Below are 26,309 nucleotides of genomic sequence, written 5' to 3'. Positions count from 1 at the left end.
TTGTATACCCAGTCAGAGTGATTATCATTAGAAGCCAGCAAACAAAGACACCAAGGAAAACATAGGAGAATTTACTTGTACTTACTAATCGAATTAAACAAATGATAAATTAATTGCGATGAAAGTGGATGAAAAAAAACAACTTGCCGCAGGTGGGAAACGATCCCACGTCTTCGCATTACGCGTGCGATGCTCTTTGTTTGTTGGCTTCTCATGATATGATTAATAAAAATTGGGCCCCTCGGTTAACGCCCTTTCTTCTCATTCAGAATGAAGGTACCCTATCGTCCACTCCACTTGCAGCCCAATCATAAATAACGTGCTCCCTTGAATAGCACACAGACGTCCACATTTTTTACTAGAACGCTCGAGCACCGCCCCGAGAGCCGAGGGAATTCGCATTTTTGTGTTGATTCCTTCGTATTAAGGACTATAAGCTATGCTTGTCGGGCAACGGTATCCCCTGGACGCGTAAGACTGTTTTCAGTGCGGTGTTCTAAATCGAGCAGGAGCTTCGAAATTCGTTTTTGTTAGCTTTGGAGCGCGGTCCTTGAACGAAGATTCATATAAGCGATGTTTAATGCAGAACGCGCTGTGACTCCAAAAAAAATAATATGCCAATGCTCGCTTTGGTCTTCAAGTGTATTGTTTACGACGAATGGATGGAGACAATGAGGACATCGAGAGCGGTGCGTGCAGTCAGCGCGCCAAGCACGCCCGCCTTTCCGCTCCCGCGTGAAGAGCTTCCATGCCGTATATGCTGAATGCGAATGTTAAAACAAATGCAGTCCTTTTGTTTCGCGCGGCTGCACGAATTTGAAACTTTGCCTGCGGGGAATGTTGCTCATTGTCATTGTGCCTCACGTTCTTTTTTATATTTACTTGCGGCACCTCAAAGACTAAACAAGTACAGTTTTTACACGACGGGTGGTCATGTCACAATAATAATAATAAAAAAAAATTATCGAGACCACGCGCGTGTTGAGACAAAATCGAAGTTAATGGATTACCCTGAATTATAGGACGCGTTACATAAAACAACCGTTAAGTCCTCCAACGTTTGGCCGATTATTAGGTAAGTGCACCGCCGTTCGATGGTTGCTGTCATATTCTGGGCTTGTTGATATAAAGCGAGGAAGGTGAATCTCGAGTACAATATCGGTTCATAGATACATTATAACGGCGGTAAAGTACTTGTTCTGAGGAGGCTCCCCCCAACGTGAAGACGAAAACAGACGATAGAACTGTGTGCCCTCACTTTTCATCAGCTTCTCCTTCCCTGTAGTCCTAAAAAAATGATAATAACAAATGGCCGAGTCCTGCTAACGGCTCGCAGTTGATGTCAAAGGGGCGTAATCTTGTTGGCCAAGGCACGGTGATCTCTTGAAAGAGAGTGCTGATATATCGCAACAAGCGAGCATCGGGAGCGGGACGCATCAAAGTAAAGCATCCGAGACAACTCGATGATTTTAATGCGAGGACCCGGAAAGACGGAGGCATCAAAGTGATTTCGCTTTAGTCGTCTCAGACCTGTAGTGCGCATCAGTAGTTTGTCCTTTTGATTTCGTTTTATTAATTTGTAGGAAGTTTTCCGAACGCCTGTGTGCGACAACGCGTAAGCCCATGAGGAGTACGGTAAGATGTTTAGCGCAGCCATTAAAACAGCAAGAAAAGCGAGGGTGCTTTGGAACGTAGAAATACGATGAAGGGTATAGAAATGCTACGGCAGCTAAAAAACGTAGACTTAAAAGCGGGTGAGTGGATTGAGTCCGTAAGCTGAGGAGAGGCCATGTCAGCACAAATAAAGCACGCAGCAGAAGGTTAGCTTGTCGTGCTTAGGGATAAAAAAGTTTCGAGGACGCTTAAGCTTCGCCTTTAAGAGGGGAATGCGATAGCATTCAGAGATCCCTAACTGCTTCTCACGCTTCCTGGCCAACTGCAGCTTATGTAACCGTAATGTTTACCGGGAAACGCTGGCGGTGAACTCTATGCACGAATGTGAGCGGGCGAGCTTTCTGGTAGAAATATGGCCTCTTGCGTGGGCCGCGGACGCGCCGAGGCAAGCGCCATCTGGATTGTGTTGTTGTAAGGAACCGAGCGCAGTGCGCTGTTCTATGAATGGTAGAAACGCTGGCATAGGGGCTCATGTTTGAATTTCCACGTAATAGAATTATGTTTTCTGGTATATTCAATTTACAGTCCGATGCTATCATGTGTGTAGGTTGTGTTTAGGTCGTACATTACTCTGAGGAACACAATTAGTTCAGTGATGCCTCTGCGCCATGCGGCGGGCCCGCATCGTTGTGGCTCGGAATGAATTTTCGTCTAACGACGTCCGACGCAAGACGCGAAAACCGGATTTTTTTTCGTTTTGCGACACGGGGCCCTTAACGCTATCGCGTTGAAAGACGCAAAGAGTAGGAACGAGGTAGTCCAGATGAAGCGTGTAGCAATTTGTCCTAGGCAACATATCGTTATCAACAGAAAAGTGGTACGATTGCAAAACGGACGACGTTTTCTCTACTGCGATGGAAAATTTGAATTTCAGTCGCAACGACGATGAAGCGCACTGCAATTGCCGTGCTCCGGAAAGCATGCTTTGATTCCGTAATCGACTTCGTCTTGCATACAGAATCATGTTTATTCTCGCCTGTAATATTCGACCATAAGTGCTTCGTAATACAGCATTTTTAAGCTCAATGTTTGCGCTGCGAAAATGTATTTTAGAAAGTCACGTGTATTAATTTGATTCTGTCATTTTGTTCTCTTATAGTTCGCATTCCTACTTTAGGTGAAGATCATAGATAGTCGAATAAATCAAAAATACTTGTTCACGAAACACGTGCGGGTATTGCTTCTTGCCTTAGAAAGTTCTCACTGCGAAAAGGGCGGGGCTGAAGTCGCAAAGCTTTTTTGTTCGTAATTGCTACTTGCCATTGGCCGACGGCCTTCTCTAATATATGTCCAGCGTCACTATATTCTGGCTGCTTCTCTTGCGAACAGCTCTAGTAGCGCAATAACTTATTTGTGGGTACAGGTCATGAACTTTCAGTTCGAAAACGTAGTCTTATCCTGTGTATGTACGTCGGCTAAGGACGCCTGGAAAGTAAACATACGTTGGGAACATGAGCCTTCAACGAAACAAACTGCACCATAGATGATGATCGATGCTTTTCGTTTCTTGGCCTAAAGCTTCATCCTCTTATTCCTCCTGTTTATTTGTTCTGTGTTAACTGTTTGCCGGTATATTGAAAAATGCCACGCCTTAGGTCAGCTAAGATAAGAAGTTATTCAATTGAGTGACCTTTTATTTCTGTGACGCAGCGTTGTAGAGCAGCACTGCTATAGTTGAAGTGTTTATTTTTTTTATTTTTTTAATGACCGAAAGACCTCCGACAAAGTTATGCTTGATCTTTTTCACACACTGCGATTAGGTATGCCATATACCAACTGTTATATGCATCTACTTCAACATGCCGACTCTTCCTGCTATGGTTGCTGTGACGTACGCGAAACAGTGCCCCTCGCCCTTTGTGTTTGCACCCGGAACGCCTGTGAGCGGAAGACACTGGCTGATTTTCTGTTCAAAATCAGCGATGGAGAGCTTACTGAAGACGTACTAGTGAAACCTTGGTCAGACCGTAAACACAGTTGCGGCGTGATTCATGCATTACTTGCATTCGCAGCACGGGGTTTGACTGTTTGTGAAATTCAGTTTGATGGACCGACTCTGTAACATTCACGCCTTCTCCCCACATCATTACCGCACATAACTCTCTTTCTCTCCGCTGACCTTTACCCCAGGAGCAGACCAGCAGACTAGAGGAGTCAACCTCAGGCCGACCTCTCCGCCATTTATTATATGAACTTATCTCTCTCTCTCTCATTAGGTGTTCGATTGTCCCTTCAATGTTGCACGAGTCACACGTAGATGCTTTTGTCATTGTTATATCTCGCCGTTATAATATTGTCGAAGGCTACGTTCTTCGGAGAGTGCTAAACGGACTCGATTGCTAACTATTTTCCGAGACAGATTCTTGGACCGTTGTCCCATGAGTGGCAGGTTTGCAAATCAACGCGGGCATTCCTTCACTATTAAATCGACTGTCTTGAGTCACCGATTGTAGGTGTAATAGGTGGCCTCACGTGTTCATACTGCCAATGCTTTCCCTCCTCATCATTTATTTTTTTTTCATCCGTTATCCCCTTTAACCCCGCGTAGGGTAGCAAACCGGACCCGCGTCTGGTTGACTTTCCTATCTTTCCCATCTTTCTCTCTCTGTCTTCCTACTGTGCGAAGTTACACAGAGGTGCATTTCAAAGGTAGATAATTAGCAGCGAATAAATTAATTAAGTTCTAAGGTGTTACGTGCCGAAAATAGTAGCGATTTCGAGAAATAACCATGAATCATTCAGCAAGGTCACTGAATTATGGTAACCAACCGCGGGCAAAGAGCCTCAGCCTAACGCTCACGTTCAACTCCTCTTATCTAAACGTTAGCTTCCCTCGTTAGCTTATCGTCGACCGTTTTAAGTCTACGTATTCCGGCGAGCTCTTTGCCCTGTTCGGATTTTACCGACTTAAGTGGCAGTTCCGGGCGGAGGCACCTCCTTTTTATGCCTGACTTCTCCTGCCTACGTTTACTAATACCAGCTTGCCATTTGTTTAACTCCTCGCTTGCAGTCGTGTTGTAACGTCGTCTCGCGTAGCATCTCTGAAACCGAGCTGATTAAACACTGAAACTACCAAAAACAAGGGAAACAAGAAAAATAGTTCCTGTTTGTCTAGGCAAGCAACTCGGCCTTGAGCAGCGTCGTCTGCATTTGTTTCGGCCGCCGCTTGAATGTGTATCTTAGCTCGTCTCGTCTCAGTCTTGACGGCTAGAGGTCGAGAGCTCCAATGGCCGATAATAACTTGCCGTCCACTCTAACGCCGCAAAAATCTCACTCATCGCCGGTTCGCGTTTTCGTTGCTTTCCGCGCGGTAAACACCGATGCGCGGCAAAAAAGAAAGCGAAATTCACAAAACGCAGGCACCGATATTTGTTACTTTCGCACCAGCACGTGTGTTCTGGGGTGATGCGTCAGCGAGTGCCTCATAAGAGGCGCCGCATGATATAGCATGGCAGATGCACACGAAGGAAACCCGAGTGTCGGGCTCAACGTCCTGCTTTATAGATGGGCAGCTTCTTTAATTAAACCGACGGCCCAGCCATATATATTACATTTTGGCACGAACCGCTTCCCAGGAACCACTCTGCCGCTACACCCCGCTTCTTTCTCTGAACGAGAGCCAAAAGAAACTCAGTAGAAAAGCGCGTGGTGGGGCTGTGACGACAGAGCGAATTGATATACGTACGTCTATCACCCGCACAGACAGTCTGCACGCCGTTAAAAGAGATGGAGAGTTTAAATATTCAACGATCGGTTTTACACGCGCGCCTCTGTCTACCTTAACTTGTTTGTTATTTCTGGTATATACATTTTTTTTATTATTATTTCTAGCTTCCACTTAGGTCGCCACAGCTCGGCGGTGAGCGATCGAACCAATCAAGTCAGCGCGGCCGGCACTTCACTTAATCCAGACCCGGAGTTATGAGAACGTAATTTCCTGCGTACCTCGAATGGCGTCCAGCACGCGTGTTCGGCAAATGCGACGGCTTATAAAACAGAGGGGTGTGGTCAATTCTGCGCTGTGTCAAAGCGGCAGTGGAGAAAAAGAAAAAAAGAGAGCAAAAGAATACGGAGTTGAACAGTATGCCCTCTACCCTTTTTCAGAAACGCCAAAGAAGTCAATTACTCGCCTTTCGTCTTCCAGCGGCGCTTTCGGTCGCGACGAAGTCGAGAAAACTAGATTACAAAGTGTGTTACTTCGCTCCAAATTTTAAAATGGTTATGTCGGGTTAGCTTCGCAGAAATGTGGCAGTGTTTGATCAATAATGGAAAGTAATACAGGTCGTAACGCCTCGAACAGTTTCCCGTATTAGAAGGCTAAAATAGAAACCGAAATTGACCGAGTCGCCAGCTTTCGCGAGATACAACATTAGGCGTGGTAGGAATAACGGGACCTCTGCCTAAGTTTGCGCGCAATTGTATTGCATATGGTTTTCTTAGGGGAATGAGCGAAGGTAAAGCTGTAGCATTTAACAGGCCTTATTGAGAGACACATCAACATACACAAAAAAATGGCATTTTCATTGTATACATACATCGTGCAGAGTCGCAGTTACGCAAAAGAACTAAGAAGCAACACTATTTTGTTCAAAATATCTGGATAAGTAAATATGTAAGCGCGGGCTGCCGTGACAGACTGACGTGTCTTTACTGCTGCGTCCTCTTCATTTCACTAGATCTGCATGGCAAAATTTCGCACGTTGTGAAGCGGGAACAATAAAACGAATGGCGAATATGTAGTGAACAGGGGAAGAGAATACGGGGGCCTAATTCACAAAGCTTTTCACTCGTAAGTGCTGTTTGTCGCTGGCCGGTCGCCTTCGCTAACATTATGTACAACATCAGGGCTCGCTGGAATTTTCTCCTACGAACAATTCTAGCGTAGGGGCTTCTCGTGGACATGGGTCCGGATGAAGAAACTGTCTAACGGCAGCGAGAGAGCGAGTGTGTGAAAGACAATGAGGAAAGGCAGGGAGATTAACCAAGGTTTTGCCTGGTTGACTGCCCTACACGCGGGGAAAGGGAGAAAACAAGATAACACGGAATAATGGCAGGAAGGGCTGAGTAGGCAGCCGTAGCAGTATAGATATGACCTGTGGCTTCAGGCTTGGTGACAATAGAGACGGAGGTAAAGGGAAGGAGAGAGGAAGGGGTCACGTGACGTTAAGATCACATGATGATTAAAGGGGTTCGCACTGCCTGCGATGCAGACAGTGCGACATAACTATGCATGACAGCACTGTTCAGCCATTTTATAATGAAAATATGGATGTACACTAAATTATAGGGTTTTATGAGCCAAAACAACTTTATGATTATGAGGCACGCTATAGTGGGAGACTCCGGAAATTTGGACCACCTGGGTTTTTTTACCCTGCACATAAATGTAAGTACACGGGTGTTTTCGCATTCCGCCCCCATCGAAATCGGGCCGCCGTGGCCGGGATTCGATCCCACGACCTCGTGCTTAGCAGCCCAACACCACACCCACTAAGCAACCACGGCGAGTTAATATACATATATACACTGTGCCCCACTTTAGGATGCGGCAGTCCAGTTGTAATCAAACCACTAAGACTGCGCGTACTTCTGTATTATGGAGCAAAGCAACTAAGGAATCTGTGAAATAAAAGATCTGCAGATCTCACACACTGTGGGAATCACTGTAAGCGAAGCTTCCTGTGCTGTTTGTGTTCATCGATGGCATTTTGCGGTGATTTCAGAGGCATACGACGGTGATGCTGTGGGGTTAAATGTTACCTTGCGCGCACCACTTGCGTTCGTCATTGTACGAAAAGCGCACAGCGAGGCGTGTTTGTTCGAGGCGTTGCTGTGAGCCATTGTCCATAGCCTGCGGGAACGTTGGCACTGTCATTCCCTCCCACGGTGCACCGCCTGGTGGGTGGGTTATAGAGAAACCCTTTTATTGAAGTCTTAGGAGAAATAGCTGCTGCAACGTCCCGTGTAGACTCGGTGCGAAACTTCAACTGTGCGCGAAACTGTGCTCTCTCTCCTCTCTCTCTCTCCTCTTCATCCCCATACCCCCTTACTCCAGTGCAGGATAGAAAACAGGGCGTGCGTCTGGTTAACCTTCCTGCCTTTCCTGTCTTCTATTGCTCTCTCTCTCTCTCTCTGTCTTGCCACGTCCCGTGCCCGACGGACCAGGGCCCGCTAGCCACCGGTGCTTTAACGCGGATTTGCGTCTGCACGCCCTGCATCAGTTGTCGTCATAGACAAGCTTGGACGGTGTTTATTTTCTGAAATAGCAAAACGCGCCGTACCATACCTTGAATTATTATTATTATTATTATTATTATATTGATCATTTGTCCTCAACGGTCGTCATGTCCATTAGTCGCGTTTAGTTTATTGAAGAGATCCCAAACGAAACACGCTTTCTGACGGAGCCTTTCCCTTCTGCCGCGATCACCTCATGTGTGTGAGCTGCCACGAGCGAAAGGTCGTTATTCGCCCGTTTCGTCACGGTGTTGGCTTTACGCATTCTCTTTCTCCTCCGTCTACCATTCTATCTCCTCTCCAGGCTGTTGCGCGTGCACATGAGTACAAAGGTAAGCGCTGCAGCTTCTGCGATGCTCTTGCGGTGGGCTCACGCGTAATCGCAGTCTTCCAGAGGGCATTGTGTCCACGGCCAGGGAATTCCAAAGGGCACTGTGGCGAGGGCCAGGGAGTTCCAGATGGCATTGTTGCGACGCCCCCGAAGTTCGTTGCAAAGGTCGCCCGCGCTTCTGCCTTGTATATTACCCACGTTCTCAACCACCCCCCGACGCGGTGTGCAAGACAGCAGCAGCAGCAGTTGAAAAGTTGAAGGAAGAGGCAAAGAAAGCTTCGCTTAAAATAAAAGAAAAGATCAGTTTAGAAGTGCTTACATTTACATTTACATTTACAAGCCCATTGTGAACAAGGCTTCCGTATGGAAGCCGAACCGTCTTCTTTTTAAAACGTTTTATTTGTTCGGTTTACGCCTTTGTTATTTTTCATCCCGACCTGACGGGTTTCCCTCGAACTCTTGATTACAAGTGTTCACAGCCTATATCTGCTGTAGCCAATGATGAAATATTCTCTGGGTGCTCTCCTGTAAAGGAGGATACCATACTGTGCAAGCACAGAAAAGAATGTGCACAAAAGGAGGGCGAATTACGCAAGTGAAATTGGTGTCAGTTCATTTTTCTTTTTTTTCATGGGTTACGCGCAAACTAAAAAAGAATGCGCAACCACTGATCTGGAAATCGGCGTGCACAACATAAACACACACTTGTGCTCCTATGTGGTCTTCCCATATCGGATCATTATCTCTCTACCACTTCCGTCGCATTTTTTCTTGTTCTTTTCTCGAACCCATCTACTCGAATTCCGGGGAAAAATTCCGGGGGAAATTTCGGGGAGTTTCGGTTGATTCCCTCTTGAAAGCAGAGGGTGTGGGCGGAACGGAATCAAAAGCTGGCACTAGCCTGTCGTTTTGTGTGTGTGTGTGTAGGTTTTTAAGTGGTTTCCTTCCTCTGTGTTTTCTTTTTCTCGAGGCTGCCATTTCTCCGGGCCAGCCCTTCCAGTGCCTTTCTTCATGTTTATTATTTTCTCTTTAGAAAAGAAACGGCAGCGCTGCAATACCACTTCTGTCTGTACAAGCTTCACATCGTCCCCATTTGCAGCGCTTTTCATGTACACATACGGTCCTCCCCAAACCCTCTTCTCCTCGCTCCTTTTTTCATCTCATCTCTTTCTACCTATTCTTCTCCCACCGCACCTGACCGTTTGCCTTCTCTCTTTAACCCTTTCCCAGCGTTCTTGCCACGCAAGCCGCGGTCGGCTGTGTCGCAGTGGTCGCATTCATGTGACCAAGCCGAGTCAGGAAAGGGGAGGGAAGGGGAGGGGAAACAGCTTCTTTTTGTTTCTTCTTGGAATTGATCGACCTGGGGGGGGGGGCGCAAAAAGGGGTCGCGAAGACAGGAGAAACGAAATTAATAAACACCTACCTTCTGCGTGCATGCAGGAATATATATATATATATATATATATATATATATATATATATATATATATGAGAGGCAGTCAAACAAGAGAGAAAGGAAAGGGCAGAATGAAGCGAAGAAGGCACGCTTCGCGAGAGAAAGCTTACGCTGGCCGAGGAGGAGGGGGCCGTGAGGAGAGAGAAGGGGCGATTATATTGGGAGAGCCGCCAAAAAGCAATCGATACGCGTTCTACATTTGGGTTCTCTGCCTGGGTTTGGGCGAGGAAGGGGGTGAGGGGGCGGGGGGAGGAGGCGGCAGCCCCGGTACAACGAAACAAAAAAAGAATAAAGTGTGTCGCTGCAGAGGCCCGTCGCAGTCATTGGTACGCGGCAGGGTATACGACCGTTCGGCTGGGCACCGTTCGACCAACGCGTCGAAGCGCGCGAATTGGGAGTTGTCGTGATGCCCGACGCAGGTGCTTGTTTTGAATGTGATAGCATTTGTTGTCCTGATAGCCTCTGTTTCCTGCCCCGAAATATAGGCACCAGCATAAAATTCGCCGTTTTTCATGTGATACGTATTTCAATTCAGTGAGAATAGGGGGAGGCTTAATAAAACTGCATGTAACGAAGATGTGTAATGCTATTATCACTTATGTCTTTACAACCGTACTACCCACGTGCCTTACTTTGGTATTGTTGTGTAGCGGAAAGAAGCCACTACTCGATCGTTTATAGGCAGCGCCACCTAGATAGCACAAGGCCTGTTCCCTCCATAGAATCTAATGAGTATGCCCCGGAGTAAGCCACGGTGATTTTGACGCCACCGCTTTCATCGCGCCAGCCTTGGCAATGGAAATTTCGGGCTGGTAGCATGCCGTCATTGATCGGAGTGAACAGGCCTTGTGCTGTCTAGGTGGTGTTGGCATAGGTCACGTGCACAAATGGCGCCTTTGTCGCGCCACACGTGACGTAATCGTAACTAAATTTAACCTCTCGCTCTGCTGTCAGAAAGCTGTACAGTACGTTTGTCGATCCAAACGGGAATGTTCGCGCTTGAGAGAGCTCACTTTGCCACAATAGGTACAATCCATCAAACTAAAACCTGCGCTCATCAGCAGTTATGAGGCGTACAAGTGCGCAGTTTGTTGCAGAAATTCGACGGTTGCTCGGCTATGGCGTACTCGCGTTCGATACGTATGGTCCAGATACGGCGTGAACAGCTTCAGGCAGCAAGAGAGAACACCTACAGAGGGCTGCCAAGTCGCTACCACCACCTTTGGTGATGGCCCCCCCCATTACGAACAAGAAGCGCACAAAAATGCAAGATTAGACTGTACTACTCCCCCCCCCCCCCCCCTCCCGCCTGAGATTGTATCCCAAGTTAAGCATGTAAGCTTTGTAAAGCGTGAATAAATGTTACTTGGGCATTTCGTTAGGTCATTTCTGGTACCCTAGTGCCCATACAAGAAACCAAGAGCCTTTCCTACACACTGAACACCACGTGGGACAGGAGTCAAGGACTATACCGTGTTCGGAAACGTAGGTATACTAGCTGGCGTATCGTCAGGTCATAAAGAGATTCGTTAGAAGAAAAAATGTCAGAGGTTGGCCTGCAAAATCACATTACAGCCAGGTACTCAGCTTTGAAGAGGAGATTGGTAATCACAAATGTATGAACAAAAGTACGAAAGAGGTATGAACAAAGTCGTCAGATACAGTTTTAAGCAATGAAGCACAAAAATCAATTGGACCGCTAATGTGTTTCGTTGCGCGCTTTGTGAATGAATTGCTGTCATGCAAAGAATTCGGTCCAAGTGGATACGACCTGCGAACTCACCGGCTACAATTCGTAAGTAGCTATATGTGCCATAAACTAGTTCATTACAAAATTCATTATTGAAATTTTGGCAGTTTTCATTTTCGCGCGAGGGATGTCTTGGAATATTCCGTCTCTGTTTACCACGCTACCACGAATAACCACGCTCTGTTTATGAAGCACGCCGCATTGAGGAGTGCCTCATAATCTTGCGAGGCACTGTGGAAATTTCGACCACCTGGAGTTTTTTTAACGTGCACCTAAATGTAAGTGCATGGCTGTTCACGGAGAAACGTTTGTTACGCCGTGTTACTCGACGCAACGAACCTGTTCGTATCCCTCTTTCCGCTTTGCATAAAATTTGAAAAAAAGTACTTTACCCGAGCGGCATTGTTATAGCCTTGCTGTATACATTTGTATAGGCTTATATAGGCTCGTCCCGTTTGCTGATCATATAGAGTTACTCCGCCTCGGTAGTCGCGACGACGAGATACCTTTCCGCCAGGTATACGTTCCATACCTAGCGGGAAGGTATCTCGCCTAAGCTACACGCAGGCACGCGGGATAGACATATACCCTTCTTTCACTATTCTTATTTTTCGCCTCTAATCTTTCCCCCTCACGCTGAGCCACGTGCAGGAAGAGCACGTCGCCTCGTTGCGCACTTCTACCGCGGCGCACACATCGCTCGAGGCTCGCTCGAGGTTCATCCGCACGGCGCGCGCATCGCCGTGGGCTCGCGATTCTATTGCCTCCGGCGTCATTCGGAGGGAAATAAGGCCGGAAGGGTGAATAAATACCCCCCCTTTTTAAATCGTCCCTTCAATAAGAGCGGGCATTCTCATTCATTCCCCGCCGTGAACGCCTTTCTGCACCGCTTTGGCCGGTTTGTATCTTGCCTTCCGGTTCTTCGTAAGTTTGCTTCTCTCTTTCTCCCTTTCTTTCTTTTTTTTTTTCTTAGTCCCTCGGAATCGAACGTCTTGGCTCATCCGGATTGTTCTTTTGAGACGCGAATTGAGTATTCCTCGCGAACATACACGGGCCTCATTTGCAAGCCGTGCTCTTTTGCCAGAGAGAGAGTTGAGTCGAGCTCACCGGAGTTTTTGGTCTTTCTTTCTTTCTTTCTTTCTTTATCTCTTTCTTTCATTGGTTTCATTAACTTATGCGCTTTTCTCTGCCAAATCATGGCTTCTACGATTCCCTATAACTACCTTTTTGTTGTACCTTTGCAAGGCACCTGGAATGACTTACTTGTGAATTCAGTTACTTCGCTGGCTCTACTTTACTCATTTTCTTTCATTTTATAATGTTCTCTTCCATCTAGGAACGGCACAAAAAAAACTGAATTTAAACGGCTGGAAAAAAAACTAGGATCCTATTTTGCCGAACAAGCTCAACTTTGTGTGCCCAAGCGCCTAAAGAAAAAGAAAAAAAAAGCGCCCATGAGAGGACAGCTAGTAATCTATGCGAGATATTGTGCCAAGGCAGCAAGACGATCCTTTGTTTCGGCTGTATGTCTACGTGTCATTCATGGTCCAGGGTATGCTGGTTGAGGCTACAATTATTGATAAAGGGAAAATCAGACATCCACCCGTTTGTAGCAATTGCTACAAAGCAAACCCATACGGGTTCCACGAAAGAAAAGCTTCCCAACTCTTCAACTGTGAGGCTTTTCTTTCGAGGAACCCGCATGGGTTTCCTTTGTAGCAATTGCTACGAACGAGTGGATGTCTGATTTTCCCTTTATGAATTACTTCTCTTCACCTTGTCGGTTTACGCAGAACTACTCTGTAAAACTCTTGCCTTTGCGTCGAGTTGTTGACAAATTCGACTTCGCCCTACCATCTGCTAGCCGCCTCAGATGCTAGAGCGGCTCCCCCGGAAAGGCGGTGGTCCCGGGTTCGAGTCCCAGACCAGGACGAATTTTCTTCAACTGTGAGGCTTTTCTTTCGAGAAACCCGTATGGATTACCTTTGTAGCAATTGCTACGAACGAGTGGATGTCTGATTTTCCCTTTATGAATTACTTCTCTTCACCTTGTGGGTTTCCGCAGAACTACTCTGTCAAACTCTTGCCTTTGCGTCGAGTTGTTGACAAATTCGACTTCGCCCTACCATCTGCTAGCCGCCTCAGATGCTAGAGCGGCTCCCCCGGAAAGGCGGTGGTCCCGGGTTCGAGTCCCACACCAGGACGAATTTTTCTTCAACTGTGAGGCTTTTCTTTCGCGAAACCCGTATGGGCTACCTTTGTAGCAATTGCTACGAAATGAATGGATGTTTGATTTTCCCTTTATGAATTACTTCTCTTCACCTTGCGGGTTTCCGCAGAACTACTCTGTCAACACAATTATTGAAATTCCTGCCCCTGTAGTTTATTCGTGTCAAAACTTCGTTATTAATGTGTGTGTCTTTATGCGTCATATCTCGATTTATTTTTCTCTGCATTCCGAAATCTGACGGAGAATGTTCTATTCTGATATGGGGCCCTAGTGTGCGATGACTCTGAACGCATCGATCTATCTGCGGCATTACAGATATATCTCAAATAATTTTGAACGATGGCATAGTCTGACAATCACGTATAGGACTATAAAATGACTATCGAAAGCACTTCAACGCTTTTTTGAAGAAGCTGACTAGCCTGAGAAATATTGACCCCACATGCGTAGTTCTGAGTGCCATATTCGTGTGTGCGTAATTGTACCTGATTCGTGCGTCTGAAACACACTTATGTACCTCAGCCATACGGTAACTAGAAACCTTTCGAGGGAACTTCCGTTTTTATGTCCATTTGAAGAAAAACATTTCTGATATTGCTCGAGTGTTAAAATTCCTCTGCGGGAAAACTTGGGGTGCACCTGTGCATTCCATGTTGCACCTATACAGATCCCTGTTTTTGTAACACTTGCATATACAGTCTGCCAGTTTTATCAGACACATACAAGAGCAACATTCACGCACTGGAGAGCACACGGGGTCAAGCTTTACGTACGTGTCTTAATTTACCTCTATGTGTCTCAACTGCCATCGCCAGAGATCATCTGCCTCCAACTCACGTAGCAGTGGACTCGCTCAGAGCACACATTCGCCATCTTTCAAGGCTCCCCGACCATTACTTTGGTTCCCTGCCGGCACAGCGACCCCTAGCTATGTTGTCGCGACTGATCAACTCACCACAAAAGCGTACTATGGGCTTATACACCACCCGCGAGACCTTCATCTCCCCTTTGGCGTCTTCAACAGCCTTGAGTATACCTGTACATTCCAAGAATTACTAAGAAAGCCAATCATTCGTCAGTGACATTGAAGCAGATGACACTGTTCTCAATGCATGAAACCTACGGAAATCACATGCATATTTACACAGACGGTTCGACCTCGCCCACAACCTCAGCATTTGTCATTCCAGGAAAACGGGTCACAAAAAAATTCAAGGTGTCGCACATAACGACATCTACGTCGACGGAACTTGAGGCCCTTCTTGCAACTATGAACTATGTCATTGACCAAGAAGCAGAGAAATGGGTCGTGTTTCTGACTGCAAAATCGCTCTTTAGAGCGTCAGATCTGCTCTAGACCATGGTACATATGAGCGGAAGAAATCTGAAATAAGAGAGACTAGCCACGACGCTCAGGAAAAAGGGCACGATGTCATCTTTCAGTAACTTCCGGGTCATTGTAGCATTGTCGGTAACGAACTCGCTGACAAGCCTGCCCCGTCCGCCCACGGAGGAACTCATACAATTTAGATTCCACTAGCAAGGACAGACGCTGCTAAAAAACTTCGTTTGCTTGCTTGCACAGACACAAGCTTTCTGTAGATTCACGAGCAGATCTAACGGCCGCCTACCTACCCTGGACACTCTGTTACGGCTCTAAGTGGCAACTAGCCTTTCCCGCGGGGATGCAACACTGCTCTACCGCCTATGGCTTTGCGGGGCGTTTACGAATGCCCATTCTCTGCGTCTTGGAATGTCTGATACTCCAACGTGCGATACCCGTGGTTCTGAAGAAACGATTGAACACCTGTTGTGCGCTTGACCTCAATAGGACGTCCAGCGCAGATCTTTGCAGATCACACTAAGCCGACTGGACTAAAGCAGAACATATTTTGAAACAAGAATTCTTGGACCCTGGCCACACCCTTCGATGGTGCAGAAAGTTATTCGGGCGTTACTGCAGTGTTCGAGGAATACCGGCCTGAATGACCGGTCGTAACACAACTCTGTGTCCCGTTGTGTGTCCTGCTGCGTGCGTGCAGTGCTCGTTCTCTCCTTTCTTTCATTATTTTCCTCTTTCCATCCCCTTTTCTCTTACCCCCGTTGCAGGGTAGAAAACCGGACGCTTGACTGGTTGACCTCCCTACCTTTCTCCTCTTTGTTTTCACTCTCTCTCGCCTACTTCATGTCTTGGTGCCTTACGTTCAACTTCAACTACAGCTTCTGAAATCAATCTAGTTAAGGTTTCATTCATTACTTTTATGTTATGTTCGTCTTCCCGTTTTAGATTTGTTTTCTAGCATCAGCCTAAGTTCATCTGCTTCCACGCCGACTGCATATAGGTAGGCCTTTTTCCTCTTGACTTATTTGGTTCTTTCTCTGTCCAAATTTAGAGTTGCTCTAGACCACATTAATTTCTGATCACTGCCCTTTACACTACCTAAAACTTCTACAGCCTATTTCCTCCTGTTTTCATTTCTATCCGTTTTCCTAACCTTTCCTTTTTCTCATCTGTATTTCTCCCTTTTCCCTTCCCCCATTGAAGGGTAGCCAACCGAGCACGACCTTGGTTAGCCTCCTTGCCTTTCCTTATCATTCGTCTCTCCTTCTTCCTCTCCCTTCCTCCTCAGAGATTATTTTGCCTGAATAACCTGAACTATCAGCCAAATACCACGTTCAGAAAAGCGTTACCCGCCGCGGCTGCTTAGTGGCTGTGGTGTTGGGCGTCTAAGCACGAGGTCGCGGGAACGAATCCCGGCCACATTTCGGTGGAGGCGAAATGCGAAAACACCCACGTACTTAGATTTGGGTGTCCGTTAAACAACCCCATGTGGTCCAAATTTCCAGAGTCCGCTACTACGGCGTGCCTGATAATCACATCGTGGTTTTGGCACGTAAAACCCTATAGTTTAATGTTTTCTTTTTCAGAAAAGCATTGTTTAGAACGACACAACCAAACTAGCGAATTATATTTTCTGCTTGCCATAAGCAGTGTAAGAACGAATGCACGATAACGAAAAAGAGATAAAACGTTCCTTTTTTTTTTTTTTTTTTTTTACACAAACGCAGGCCGGAGTTTAGCTTGAGTAGCCAAGTGAACACAGGCAGCACTACTACTGCAGCGTGGAGCCGTACAGCGCCGCAAAGCGAATGTTTCTCCCTAATGGCGCAATTTGCACCGCAGCTTTGCACTGACGAGCGCGAAAGTAGCGCTTCTGCGCGCTTATATATACTGACACTGTAGCCGCAGCCAAGTTGCGGAACCATTTGAGTCCCCACTTTGCTTGGGCGAGCCCGTGAAAAATTTGTTTAGGGCGGCAGTGTGACAGGCAAACGCAGTCTATCCCGTCTGGTACCTTTTGGTTTATTGATTTTTTTTCTTCAGTAGGTGAGCATGCTCCTTGATCCGTCGCTAAGGTATAAATTACACGACCAAGTCACTACAACTAGCGTTTAGAAGAGGCGGTGGCGATGACGATTAGTGGTAACTATGCACCACGTCTCGACCGTGCAGCGCTTTTAAACGCGTGACGGACGCAAACACTTGTTTCCCTTGCGACGTCTTGCCTCGTAATACTGAACTCACGGAAAGCTCTTTAAAGACGATTGTGACTTCAGAGGCCTCTCTAGTTGTGCTACAATATTTATAACGTTACCTTATCGTTCTTTTCGCCCCCATATATTCTTCTACGGTTACATCTCTCGTAACTTTATCGTCTTTAGCCCTTCCATAGAGAGCCCGCATTCAAACTTTTTACCAAGTTTTATCTACAAAACGATTTATACATGTCTTACAGACAAAATGAATATAGTATGCCTATAATAAAAAAAAACTTACCGAAAAGCCTAATGCACCCAGTCTACATTCCTAAAATTAATTTCATTGTGAAAAGTGACATAGCTGTGATAACAGTGACCCCTTCCAATCTGGTTTGACTACCACCTTTCTTTTAGGGTATAGCCTTACCCGATTCACTCCGAGTCAGAGTTTATTATTGCCCAAACCGGGGCATCGGAATCATGCAGTAGGCCTCGATGCGTCAGCACGCGCTCCCATAGGTCGCTTGGAGGCCACCGCTGCAGCGCGTTCGCGCGCCGTTCGATACACTATAGGAGCGCAGAAATTCGGTGCCCATGTGCGGCGATCGATGCGAAATGTCACGTACAGCCGACCCCCCCCCCTCCCTTTCCCCATTCAGCCTCTCGCCCACTTCTCCACCTTCCCTCGATCACTAACACTGAAGGGAAAAAAAGAAAAGAACCACAGAAAAAAAAACAGCGTCGTCGCGTCGATGCAAGGACGCCGCCGACGGCAGTCGCCTATACACTGTACGTTGCCGTTGTTTCTCCGTCGCGCACGCTCATGTTCTTTTTCTTTCCTGCCGAAGACACGCTTCGGGGAGTATACAGGCACGGGCGTGTGCGGGACTGAAGACAGACACCTCTCGGGACCGGCGACGCAGCGCTTTATCGCCGGCGCTTATATGACATAAAGGTTGGTGCTCGGGACATGGAGCTCGTTGAGAGAGTGCTCCTGTCGATCGCGCGTGCGAGTAGCCCGAAACGATTGTGCGCACTCGGCGGTGCGACATGACAGCGCCGCGTCTCGGAATTTCGGGGACGAAAACGAAGTCGAGCTTAAAAAAAAAAAAAAATGACGAGCAAGTCTTGAGCAATATACGGTGTACGGACGACTTGTAGTCACCCTGTGTCTGTACAGACCTCCTCGCCTCCATGTTGTTTCCTTTTTCTATCGCCTGTGAGTAGTCCGGAGACACTTTATAGGAAACAGACAATTAATAAGTACTCGGCAGACTGTTAGGAATGGCCGTACGGGGTGGCAACGTGCCAGCTATTTCAGCCCGCTGCACGTGTTCCAATCCAACCAGACAGGGCGCACTTCAGAGAACTGCGGATAACCGGCAGCCACGTGGCGCGGGGTCAGCTCAGGAATGTGCTACCCGCCAGCGCCACCCTTGACGGAGCAGAGTTCTACGAAGCCCCTCTGACGTCGGCTACGGACCTTTACACCTGTGTGTGTGTGCAACACGAGTATGTGAGCCCGCCTCCTCCAAAAGGGCGGGTCATCTTCAGTGACGTCGAACGATGACTGGACGAACGTTTCCGTTCGCTTGGAATCAAGGGAGGAACAAGTGCTTATAAGCAGCGGTTGTCGGCTGCGAGAGTGTGCTCGTCGTCGGGAGCTGTGTGCTCGTTGTCATGCTAGAAATGTACTCGTGAGCTGTGTGCTCGTAAGCTGTTTGCTGTATGTTAGTCTTGCGGGCTCCATATGGGAGTCACGCTAGAATGTCGACGTATGTCTTGTCTAAGATGTAAATAATGTAAATAAATCCTGTTCACCGAGTTCCTCTCTACGACCTTCAACTCCTTCAAATGGTGGCAGCGGCGAGGTCGTCCGACGACTCCAATATCTGGTTGGCAGCGGTGGGAGCGTCCGACAACTCTAATAAGACGTAGTGATCAGCAGTGGTTGAACAAGGAATGTCGCTGTAGCCATGCTCTGACAAGGGGGCCTTGTCTTGGCCCAGGATCTATTGGTTTTGTTTGTTGATCAATACAAGTGTCCTTGTTTAACAACGTTCACCGCGGCATTTTGCATTCGATCGCTGTTGATAATTTCTAGCCTCCATCTTCCTGCGAACTTTCGTCTTGTCTGTAAGCACGCACAGTAAGTTTATTATGAGCGAAACCTATATGCATTACACTATTCGCAATTATGGTGGTCTTATATGTTCTCGAATCCTGTAGACTGTTTGGGAGACAGTCTGGAAAATACGTTCTGTATTCCTAAATGGCCATGGACGTTCAGCTAAGCGCGTCCTGGAGGACCATGATAAAGTTTTCCAGTCCAGTTCAGCTAAAGCAAGAATAATCCTGTCACCCATTTGTCTAGCACTCTTGCGTGTTTTGGATAAACTTCCCTGCGCGAGAGCCTTTGGCTGCGTGTCGCTTTTCTAGCGCAAATGTGTGCTCAATCAACTCTTCCCTTAATCGCTCTCTGTTTCTGCCATTTTCTTCGCTCAGTGTATCGATGCCAAAGGAAGGCGGTTCGGTTCCAGATCACCTCCCTCGCTTTCGATCATAGTTATATCATGTATCACTCTATAGACCACGGGACATGTGGTCACGTGACTGTTGCTGTTGCTATCCATACGGGCTATGTAGGATACAAGGCACAGGGCTACAAGGGCTTTATTCCTGCGATCATGAGAGACCTAACCATGGATCGAGCAGATGGTGCGACTTCCCCTTCAACGCGCTCATACCGGCTAGCCCGAGCTCGCGCAACTGACCAGTTCGTTCGAATGGTGTGCCACAAGATATATAGCAGCCAACACTGCGTGTCAAATTATGAACATGAGCATCACGTTCCTAGTTAACCGTCACCTTCATCGCCTTCATCATCGTCAGCCTATTTAATTTCACTGCAGGACGAAGGCGATCTCCAGTTACCCGCTGTATCCCAGCGATCTCCAATTATTCCTGTCTTGCCCCAGCTAACCCCATGCTATGCCTGCAAATTTTATAAGTTCATGATACCACGTAACTATCTGCCGCCTTCGACTGCGCTTCTCTACACTACTCTTGGCCACAATCGTGCAACTAACAGACCTCCGGCCATCTACCGTAGGCATTACATGGTGAACCAAGTTCCAATTATTTAACCGTATACTCCGCCCTAAACCCTCCTGTCAGGTGAAGAAGCCAAATCCGCTTGTAAAAAGTGTATCACGCATGGGCATGTTGTGCCAAAGGCTGATCCTGAATTGTCTGCATGACACCAATAACCCTCGTGGAAACTATAGAATTGAGCGTTTCCTTTGCAGATGCCGTGCCTTATACCTATGATACCTTGTCGCACTCAAAAGTCAGATGAATGAAGTGGCTGTGTGAGGCCGTTGTGCAAACATTTCCCTTTCTTTGTTAATCGAATGGATCGCGATAGCCTCTGTATATAATGAGGATTCGCGGCTATCAAAAGAAAGAAAGAAAGAAACAAACAAACAAACAGAAAATACCGATTAAGCAGTAATCACGGTACAATATTTCAGACATCAGATTAGCGCCAGTATCGCTTCGTCCATGAGTTCCGGTGTGTGGCGCAACAAATACATAATGGAACACCCAAAAGTCGGGCCTCTGAATCACAGCCTTCCTGACGCAAGTCGGATCTCTCGTAAAAGCAAGTGACCTAATGCAATCTACGTTCTTGCTGTGAAACTTAATAGAAGGCGCAAGCAGACATCCTTGGCGCTATCAAAGAGCATCCCGCTTACTTCGTTCCAGGGCACGCATGCGCGATTCGGGGCATCTGCGGCAGGACGCAAAGAAAAATAAGACAAAAAAATATGGCAACAACAGAGAAGAAGAGGTCTTACTCTGGTCTTGACTATAGATAAAGAAAGAAAAGAAAAAGATCGAAAGAGACGGAGCCCGCTACGAAAAAGAGAGCTGCTATTCTTTACTCGAATTTAATAAGAATGGAAAGACAGGGCCGCTATCTGTAGAGTGCCGGGCGCGCCCGGCGGCGAAGGCAAAGTCGGGGGAAATGAGCTCGGCAGCGGAGAGCGCCGCACGCACCAGCGCACCACCCCTCCCTATTTTTTTTGTGTTCTTTATTCCTTCCTTTTTCGTTCTGGCTCACAGGCGCCATAGAAACGGCCCGCTACCAAACGGAGCCCGTCGCTTCGCCCCAGAGGAAAGCATGGGACGGCGGGTGTGCGGGAGAACGAACGTCCGTAAACACGCCAGCTCCAGAAAACGGCGCGACGCCGCCGACGCCTTTGTGACCGTGACGCACGCGGTGTCACGCGCTCGCACCGGTGCTTCCTTGCTTGACGAGAAACCGACGGCGTAGGACTTCGTACGGAAGAATTCTCGTGTTTTTATACTCACGTGTGTGTGTGTGTGTGTGCGTGTGTGTGTGTGTGTGTGTGTGTGTGTGTGTGTGTGTGTGTGTGTGTGTGTGTGTGTGTGTGTGTGTGTGTGTGTGTGTGTGTGTGTGTGTGTGTGTGTGTGTGTGTGTGTGTGTGTGTGTGTGTGTGTGTGTGTGTGTGTGTGTGCGCGCGCGTGTGTGTTTACGAGCTCGCCTGTATAGTACTCTCACCAGAGGGTGCTGCTGTGGTAGCACCGTTTTGTCTAGCACGTGCCTCCAAACCCATCCGTTCATAGGTTCTGTTAAGGCAATAGTGCTTCTTACGAACATTTATCACTGAGTCATTTCAGTGAATTATATCATCTCTTCGCAATGTATCTCTCATGTTCCTAGTTCATTTCATTAGTCATTGACATAACCTTATTACGTTTACGTTTTGCGCCCTTTACTGCGGCTACCTTTTAGGCTGCTCTACAACCACGTCACAACTACTTTATGGAATTAATTGGTACGTTGCCGACTCATTACCACTGGAGGCCTGGAATTATTTGGCGATATTTAGCCCTTGCGCCACAATGCGCCATATTTATCATCATCGTCATCAAGCACGTCTAAATGAAAAAGTGCGCATGTATGTATGTATGTATGTATGTATGTATGTATGTATGTATGTATGTATGTATGTATGTATGTATGTATGTATGTATGTATGTATGTATGTATGTATGTATGTATGTATCCTGTGTGTTTTAGAACTAAATGTGCGGAGCACTGGTTAAAACGTCGTCTGTGATGACCGTATAAAATGGCCAGAAGGCAGCTTTTTATGTAGCGTCGCTGTTTAGTATGTTCAGACCTTCCGCACGCTGTGGTGCCCGCTTTTAAGCTGAGACGGGCAGCTACGTATCAGTTACCGTTTTATTTACTTACTTCATTTTTCTGCGCCTTTCTTTCTCTCTTTGTCCAATAAAGGACAGAGAAAATTGTTCTTTATCGTTTTTTCTGGTAACTTATAGTATCCTGCCCCTATAGTTGATGACTGCGGAATAGCGAGTTATGGAGTAACTTGCTTTCCCTGTTTTACACCACTTAAGAAAAAGCAACCTTTACTGCCCCGTTACAAAGTCGTTACACGTTATACAGTCGTTTAGACATTTTCAAAATTATGAGAATCTTAAAATACCCGTATTACGCACCATGGTACCTAACTTCTGTTTCTTATGCATTTGTCTGACTTCAGCGAGCACGTCACAGACTGAAGATAGCTTTTCGTCTTTATGTCATCTTTGTCCGCTATGCAGAACAATCGCGGCATAGCTGATTTTCTTTTTTTTTTTTCGACAAGGTAAAATATCTGGGTTCACAGCATCTGCACTTCAATAATGACTTTGCTCCGATACACTATTTTTTACCGAAGAAATGTTCGGTAGTTCCGAACATCTTACAAAGTTTGTCGAATGCTAACAACAACGTAAACGCTGGACTTCTGGCACCGTCAGAACATAAATCGCGTGCATTCTTATAAAGCTCATGCATGTGCTTTAAGCTGCCTTTTATGACAACTGAGTTTGTGTGTGCTTTACGTCCCTGTTCTGCTAAGTCCTCGCTTCATGCTTATACGTGCTTTCATGCGTGACGGAAACGTATTCTTCGAAACTAGCTTTCTCAGACTTCTTCAGAAATATCTAACTTCGTTAATGAACAAGCGAACGGCCCAATAAATTGGGCACTAAATACTACGCTTTCTTCAGCAACTCAATCAAGGTTTCACTGATGCGTTGTCGTTTGCTGCAATTGAAAGCAAAGCTTCTTAAGCTCAGACCTGCACTTCCTTTCGTTTGAAATTCATGTACGTTCTTCTCTGTGTCCCTTGACACCTCGCCTTTAGATTTAATCGAATGTGTCTATGGCGATGTCCTACCTCCTGCACAATATTGTCAACATTCATGACAGACTAAGGCTTAACTTAAGCCAATAGTTCCTGCCCTAACGTAACCCTGATGGTAACGTTAGGGTAAGAAGTTAGGTGATAGTACAATCACTTCGTCTCAGTCAGCAAGGTTATCAAACTAAAGCCCTTCCGACGCGCGCAGTATAGGACGTTTTCATGAAGTTGTATCCAGAAAGCACGACGTCGATTCCAATACATTGTACCGCATTGCGTTTGCAGATGGAAGAAATACAAGCGTGACGTTGTGCCGTTTCCAAATGGTTCATTGTCGGCGTTTCAAGATGTTTCATTTACAGTGCTTAGTACACGATAATGCACTTACGCGCACTCAAAACTGCCGAACGTGGTGATAGGCTGAGTTTACTGGTGTTTACCGCAACGAAATTTATATTACACCTCGAGTGACTTGTACAATTATAATTGATTAGTTATTCTATGTATATTTTAAATGTTTGTCGGTTTCTTCTTCCCTTCTCTTCAAGCACGTTTTTTGAAAGCCACGTGGCCCCTGTGATTCCCATCACTATTTAAGTTATTTTTGACTCCGTTAAGGGGACATTACCAGTGCCAATGGCGCCTAATACTCGTTCGAAAGACGGCCTCTAAAATGTACTCTTTCAAATAGCATTAGGTGTCGTAGAGAAAGAACTACTTCCTTTAAGAAGCTTTTTGTAGAGAGAGATAGCTGCTCCTAATAATGTCGACCAGCCACACCTAGTTTTGCATTAACCGCTTCCCAAGGCACTGGAGAATATGGCTGACTTCGAGTTGGGATTTCTTAGAAAAGTTCACGTGCCAGATTCGTATGCCATTGGTAGGACAAATGGTCCACTCACTCAAAGTACGATCATACTTCGCTTCACATCCCACGCTTATCCGTGCCATATCAGAGCTAACACTTGACGGACCGAAGGAGCAACAAAAAGTCAGTGTAAGGCAACTTCTCAAGTTGGCCAATTGTGACATATTTAATTTAGTCACTGAAGAAAAGTTTTTTCTAATTTAATGGAAACACAGTAAGGTTGTGGTTTGTCCTCTAATGGTCCTCTCGGCGTTCGCGTTAGCTCAAGGTTCCAATGATCGAAATTCTAATGTTTAATGTTATCCACGACATCGTGCTAACAAGGACTTGTCTACATAAACGCCCTTGCTAGCCCTTAAGGCCTTGCTAAAACTTATCCTTCATTTAATTGCTACGAAGCTATGTCGTTCGCCCAGTAAAGTGACATTGTCAAGCACCGTGTGACGTAAGGAACAGCAGAATAGTACATAGAAAACAGAAGACGAGGGAGACGAGGGAGACGAGGCATTACGAAACGCTTATACTCATATTGTTCTGTTGTTCTACACTGCTGTATTCGTACTGTTTAGTTCAGTATGGATTACCAGCACGCCCGTGCGTATATTCTGTAAGGAGTCGAAACTCATATCAGTTCTGCCACAGAAACTCGTACAGTGTTTGTTTAAAAAGTTTCGTTTCTTTTCGTTGCTTTCAGCAGACAGAGCGTAATATCACGAGGGGATTTTTCGCGAGCGAAGTCGTTATTCTGCGAAGCTCGGGCAAAGCTGCTCGCGAAATCAATGGGACGCGGGGGCGGGTGACTCACCTGCAGGTCATCACTGGCGCTGCAGCGTTGCCACTCGGGACACACAGTGGTGGCAGCCAGCAGCAGCAGCAGCAGCAGCAACGGCGTCGTCGGCGCTAGCGACGTCACGTCGTCTCCGGGGCCGAAGTCTAGTTGTCCGCGTCGACGAGTCGCCGAACCTCGGGATAACGGCCTTCATAGCTCGCCGCCCCCCGAACACCCGCCCGAAAGCAGTAGGGGCACGCACCACAGAGGACGAGAAACAACGCGACGCACCGAGTATAACTTGGCCGAAAAAAACTGAAGAAGAAAGGGCAGAAACAACGATACGTGTATCACTCCGAGGGCGCACGGGCCGCGCGACTCCCAGAACTGGGCCACTACTACGCCGGCGGTAGTGGTCGTCGTTCCGTTGCTTCGCCGCTGTTCTCTCGCGCCGTACGTCCGCGGCAACGCCGCCGCCGCCGCGGCACGACGGGCCCCGAGGTCGAACAATCCTCGCCGAGGGAACGCTCCAGCTTCTGTCTTTCTTTCCGCTGCGAGTGAAGGGGGGCTTTCCTCTTTTTTTACCGGCGCTTGTCGCGGCTACATTTCGTATCGCACGCTCTGGCTGACCTGGCCAAAGTCGCGTGGCGTCCACGACGTTGGGAGCAATCGGGGCCTGGGACAGCCACCTCCTCCTCCCCCACTTCTCCTTTTTTTTCGGGAGGCGCGAAAAGGCGAAGCGGCCCGGCGCGGCCAGCCTTTCCTGCGGCTGTCCTCACTGCGGTGCCTAGCGGGGCGCGCTGGCGAGGGGGCGCCCTCTGGTAGGGAGCGGCGCAGTTAAATTGATCTGATTTCCTTCCCTCCATGCCTACCGCACAGAGAGGCTGGCCAGTGGAGGGAGGGAAAGGTCCGTCCACCCCCTCGGCCCACTAGCGTTGGCGACGACGGCGACGTGCCACGAGGAACAACACGCTAGAGCAAGGGGTGGGGAAGGGGGTTAACACACCCTCGTCGTGTGGCCCTCAGCAAGCCAAATCCCTTTCCCTGACTTTCCCGCATCCTCTCCCGTGCTTTCCGACTTCGAACCGACGAACGTAGGTGGGAAGTGGGAAGCGTCAGGCGACGGAAATCGAGGAAGCTTAATTGCCTCACCACCGGCTGCAGCAGAGTCTGAGAGGCGTTTCTGAAAATAATTCATTCGTTCGTGCACGC

The 26,309-nt window shown here is 47.3% G+C and overlaps 1 protein-coding gene across 2 annotated transcripts in view; it reads right to left on the bottom strand.

Annotated features, from left to right (window-relative positions):
• Positions 1 to 25,791, bottom strand: part of LOC126521458 (potassium voltage-gated channel protein Shaw-like) — a 138,167-nt gene extending 112,376 nt beyond the window's left edge. For both annotated transcript variants that reach the window (XM_055066027.2, XM_050170161.3), the window contains exon 1: positions 25,134 to 25,791. The gene's annotated coding sequence lies outside the window, so the exon portion shown is untranslated. The remainder of the gene's footprint in view (positions 1 to 25,133) is intronic.
• Positions 25,792 to 26,309: the final 518 nt, after the last annotated feature.

The sequence above is a fragment of the Dermacentor andersoni genome, chromosome 6, assembly GCF_023375885.2.
Source record: "Dermacentor andersoni chromosome 6, qqDerAnde1_hic_scaffold, whole genome shotgun sequence".
NCBI classification, from domain to species: Eukaryota; Metazoa; Arthropoda; class Arachnida; order Ixodida; family Ixodidae; genus Dermacentor; species Dermacentor andersoni.
Note: the sequence above shows the minus strand (reverse complement) of the source record. Positions and strands in the feature narration are given on the sequence as shown.